This window comes from Schistocerca serialis, chromosome 2 (assembly GCF_023864345.2).
Source record: "Schistocerca serialis cubense isolate TAMUIC-IGC-003099 chromosome 2, iqSchSeri2.2, whole genome shotgun sequence".
Classification (NCBI taxonomy): domain Eukaryota; kingdom Metazoa; phylum Arthropoda; class Insecta; order Orthoptera; family Acrididae; genus Schistocerca; species Schistocerca serialis.
In genome coordinates, this window is record NC_064639.1 from 151,976,808 (window position 1) to 151,982,677 (window position 5,870).

General features: G+C 42.8%; 1 pseudogene; it reads right to left on the bottom strand.

The window, feature by feature from the left end:
• Nucleotides 1–4,395: 4,395 nt before the first annotated feature.
• LOC126458661 (5S ribosomal RNA) lies at nucleotides 4,396–4,513 on the bottom strand (annotated as a pseudogene).
• Nucleotides 4,514–5,870: the final 1,357 nt, after the last annotated feature.

Sequence of the window (5,870 nt, forward strand, 5' to 3'; positions counted from 1 at the left end):
TAATTCGTATACCGAGCGTACTTTACCCAGTTTTCCAAATACGTCTTGTTGACGGGATATTGACTCCTTTCATCGACTGTAATGTTATTTTTCACACTTGTTGACAGAAATACTGAGTATAGTAAATCAAAAACGAAGGTAGTGAAAAGTAAGAACTTAAATATCTTCAACATTTCGCGGACCTGTCAGCAACTGTATAAATATTAATTTTAATTTTAATAATCAACAGCCTCAGTTGCACAGTTTACCTAGAATGTACCTAGATTTCAATCCTGATAACCCAACCTTCTTCAGAATAATAGTAACTACAGTTTGTCCACAGTGGACATCGTCAAGCTAAAACTACAAATCCATAAATTATCGTCAGACTATAAAACGCATCTGAAACTGCGGTAGTGTTCCAGTACAGCACTCGTGGCTGTCGCAAAGCGGTCGCGAAGTGGAGCCGAGGCAGTTCCAGATACGTTTTATAGTCTGACGATAATTTATGGATTTGTAGTTTTAGCTTGACGATGTTCACTATGGACAAACGGTAGTTACTGTTATTCTGAAGATGGGTGGGTTATCCCGACTGAAATCTAGGCAAATTCTAGATCAACGGTGCAACTGAGGCTGAAGATTATTAAAATTAAAATTAGTAGCGAAAAGTACTGAAATATATGTAACGACATTTATATTAAAAATTGGGAGCTATTTAGTAGTGGATAAAAATTAGGAATTCTCCCCTCTAGGAAGCAAGATTACATTGGGTGACCTGCGCGAAGGATCTTTCAAGAATAGATAGCATGGACGGGAGTAGAAATTTGCTGTATTAGATACTGTGGAACTGAGGAAGGTGTTCATGGAGCAATATGTTAGGAGCACAATATGAATGAAATGATTTGTACAATCGCAAAACCGAATAAGAAGGAACTTGAAGGATTTAAAATATGGCATTACCGCAACACGTTAAAAGGTCAGTGGTCACGTGAAGTACGAAAAGACGATCTACTGGTGTACAAAAGACTGACTTCATTTCTACATAAATCCTACTCAGCTAAAAGAGGACCTTACCCCACCTGTATCTCACTAAGATCGGAGAACAACTAGGTATCCTATGTCCACTCAAATGAACGTTGTCTATCAGCCACGTACCACGTTCGGTTCTGATTGGCCAATCAGAGAGCATGTAACTAGCAACCTAATGACCGTTGTCAAAGACAATCGTGCGTAAAGAGATCGATTGCCTGCTACAGAATATAGCATTACAAAGTACCTCCGAATTAATAATACGCGAAATGAAATAAGTACTCAAATTTGCGCATGTTCACAAGCGCAACGCAAAGTTCACTGACTCTTTTCCAAAGGAAATAGATTAATTAACAGAAGTACTGAATCCGGCAAAGCTAATGGATTCTTCGCGTAATTAGTTTATCTTAAGGACAAAGACGCGTACAGTGCAACGGCCTCTTAAGATTTGTACTGTCTTAGCATCCAAGAAATTGATCTTTTCAACCCTAGTAATTATCGACTAAATCGGAAGTCGTTGCTGGCATCGCAACTGCATTCATCGAAAAGCTACGGCAAGAATACTGACCGCGAAGCTAAATATATACGTTGGACAAAGCATCGTGTATGAAGGTACAAAGAAGGCGAACTTATAGCAAAAGCCGCTCGTCGTAGCCGCGTGGTCTCAGGCGCCTTGCCACCGTCGCGGGTTCGAGTCCTCCCTCTGGCATGGGTGTGTGTGTTGTCCGTAGCGTAAGTTAGTTGAAGTTAGATTAAATAGTGTTTACGTCTAAGGACCGATGACCTCAGCAGTTTGGTCCTATAGGAACTTACCACTAACCACAAAATCTTATAGCAAATGAATCGTCACATGAGGCAAACAGGCACGAGAATCCCATGACCGGACATAAATGACCAAGTGATTTCCTGCTTACACAAAGGAAAATTTTACCACAGTAGAAAGTGTTGGAAGCTCTCTAAGACTTTTCGCAGATGATGTCGTTGTATTTATGAAAGTAGCAAAGTCAGAAGACAGTATTTATTTGCAAACTAACCTACAGGGGATACATGAATGGTGCAGGCTCTGGCAGCTGACCCTGAACGTAAATGACTGTAGCATATTGCACATACACAGGAAAAGAAATCCAGCTCTGTACAACTACATTATTAACTATAAATTGCTGGAAACAGTATCTGCTGTTGAATACTGAGGAGCAACTATTCATAGTGACCTTAAGTAGAATGACCACTTAAGCAAATAGTAGGAAAAGCAGAACCAAGACTCTGGTTTAGAGGAAGAAGCGTAAGAAAATGTTCATTAACGTGAGAAACTTACCAGGTGGACGGATAGAAGAGATACGGAATATTCAACGAACAGAGGTGCGTTTCGCCACGGGGTCGTTAGCGAGAAGCTCAGAAAACTGCAGTGGCAGTCGTAGAGGCGTCGTACGTTATGGAAGGGTTCACTACTGAAGGTTCGAGTGAGACTTTCCGGGAAGCGTCGAACAACATATTATTTCCTCCCACATTCACCTCGAAAAAAATACCACGCTGAGAAAATTGAAGAAACTTGAGCTAATACTGAGGCTTACCAACAACCATTCGTCCCACGCGCCATTCACAAGTAGTTTCAGAAGTACCCACCGCCAAACACTCTCAGTTGGTTTGATGAGTGTTGATGTAGATGTCGATGCAGCCTAATGCTGATACGTTTGCAAGGGGATACAATATTCAAGTGGTATACAGCAGCATATATAGTATTATGTAGTACTATAGTAGTATATATTAGGACAACTCCCAAGATAACGTTCAAGTATTTTGATTCTAGGATAGGTAATTATATTATGTCTCAAACACTGCAAAAAGAAAAAAAAGCCACCAAATTCCCAATTTTACTACACAGTAAAAAGAGATAAAATAGAATAAGATGATCAAGAATCAGATTCCAATAGTTTAGACAGAGACAGACTAACTGCCACGAAGGCTGATGAATATGAGAAGCACAGCTGGGTATCAATAACCATGTTTCTAAATCTAACACAACGCAATGCTGTGTTCTAATAGAAGCTCGACAAACAGGCGGCGTGAGAATTTACGCTGTGTGAATATGTTTAGAAAAAACACTCGTGCAAGACACGTAAATGAAACATGTACAGAAAAAGCAGTTTAAGCCAAAAGAGTGCAACGACATCGTCCAAATACATGCAGCGTCCAAACTAAACAGAAACCAGCGACCTAGTGTGACTTCTGCACTGACCAATCTTTCCCTTATCTGAAATTCGCGCTTCGTATGGCGAAGTTCTTGATCCCCGCGAGACATATTATGCAAGGCTACTCAGAGATAAACAGCCATCAGACCGTGAAGGCTGTCAAAATATGATACTCTGGGGCAAAAAACTCGAACCAACGAGTTCAAATGGTTCAAATGGCTCTGAGCACTATGGGACTCAACATCTGTGGTCATCAGTCCCCTAGAACTTAGAACTACTTAAACCTAACTAACCTAAGGACATCACATAGATCCATGCCCGAGGCAGGATTCTAACCTGCGACCGTAGCAGTCGCACGGTTCCGGACTCAGCGCCTAGAACCGCTAGACCACCGCGCCCGGCGAACCAACGAGTAATGCACTTGCATGCGCATGTAACAAACAAGTCCGCACGAACACCCGGTGTGTTTCAGTGTTAGTGGGATAATTAATTAGACACTGGAAGCAGCACTAAGGGGTGCAAGTAGAAGGGGCTGCCTAAAACTAGAATGAGCAAAACAATTTGTGAAGGATGTTTGGTGTAGTAGTTAAGTAAAGATGAGAACAGTAGCACAGAGTGGGCGATGGAGGAGAACAGAATTAACCCCTACAATAGCTAATAACTTAAAGAAAAGGATAATAAAAGGTGATATTCCCCTTGTTGAGACAATTAGCATATTTAGTCCTGGGTTTTGTCTTCGATGCCTAAGAGGTATTAATTTTCAAGGTAAACAGGTTTCAATGGAGAAACAGAAGTCATAGAATAGAAAATATATACTGGTGCATCACATAATATGAGGCTTGGTCGTTGCGGTCCTTGATGTTGATCTACTACTGACATGAGACAGGTGGGATGTAGCGTAGGGGGTCGATGGAAATTCAAAAGGAACGAAAGGAAGGAAGTATCGTTGCAATAGTGCAAAAGACGAATGAGAGGTAAACTAAACTAAACTCCGTCCGAACAGGCCTTGGAGGGCCCAACGGAACCGACCGGCCGCCGCGTCAACCTCAGCCCACAGGCGTCACCGGATGCGGATATGGAGGGGCATGCGGTCAGCACATCGCTCTCCCGGCCGTATGTCAGTTTAAGAGACCGGAGCCGCCACTTCTGAAAGAAGTAGCTCCTGAGTTTGCCTCACAAGAGCTGAATGCACCAGGCTTGCCAACAGCTCTCGGCAGACCGGATGTTCACCCATCAAAGTGCTAACCCAGCCCGACAGCGCTTAACTTCGGTGATCTGACGGGAACCGGTATTACCACTGCGGCAAGGCCGTTGGCAGAATGAAAGGTAAGGTTTGGCGAATCGTCTGTGTGTAGAAGATGTAGGATTGGAGACAGGATGGAGCTTTGGACGTCTCTGCAGATGGGTGAAACATCAAGGTGTGTACTTTGGTGGCATTGACGTGGTAGAGACTATGAAAGACGAAGATTTGACGTGGTCTGTGTAATTAACTGGTTAGAGTAAATAATCTGAAATTTTATATCGAAAGCTTCTTCGGGACAGAAAGTTACAAAAGTGACAGATCTGAGTTCGATTCAAGCAGAGACTGATGCTGAGAAAGGTTTATGAACTAATCATCATGGGAGCTTCGACGCATTGAGTTCATGAGCTCCCACGGCAAGGTCGAATTTCAGAATACAGGCGAAGACGTAGATGATCACGGAAGAGGAATTTGTGCTTCCGAATCAGTCGAACTGCTATCATCTTGCAGTGCTTTAACAAGTAATCAGTGCAAAGGATCGTGTCAGCTGCCTCCGTGCGTTTGCGCTCATCCTCGGGGACAAGGGATTCCATTCCCGGAGGTGGAAAGAATTTTCCCCCTGTCAGTATTTGGTCGGCAAGAGGAGAAGAGGTGGTGCCGTAAAGTTCCCGATAACGAGACTTTGCGCCAGTGTCATAGTTTAAATACCAAAGCACTCCGCAGTGTTTCATGAAGCCGGAGCATGTGACACTGTTGACGGTGATCCGTCGGATATGAACGGAAAGGTTGGAGGCCGCCTTCGCGCTGTTCCCGGGGAGTAGTCTGTGTGCCGGAATCGTGTTTCACGGTATACCTTCACTCATAATCATCACAATTATCATCATACAGCGCAAACATTACGCTCCATTCCACACACATACACACACACACACACACACACACACACACACACACACACACACAATACATACATGAAGTATTACAAAAGTTGCAATGGAGCATGTTACAAACAGAAAGCAAATAGTGTTTTAAAGTGTTGCATTGCTTCATGGGAAGGAGAGAATAGTGTGTGCTTTGCCGCGAAACCTCTTTCCCCTAATTTTCTATAATGTGAACAAGTTCTCTTCGATGCCAACACGAATGGCACTGTTGTCGTAACAGTGGTTTGAAAATAAATTATTAATTAGACAACGGAATACCACTTTTACCGTTTCCGTAACTGCTTGAAACAACAACGGTTCTTTGTTGCTCCCCATAACCTCACTCTTACTACAGTTTATGCCATCATTAGTGAAAAAAGCGTTATTCGCCTAGTAAATAATCCTCTGTCACCCTCTTACACTTACAATGGTACTGCACATTGATTGTCATAATTCGTCACGGGCAAAACCGACTGTCGACAGGTTCACAATGCTTTGGCATCAATCGATACA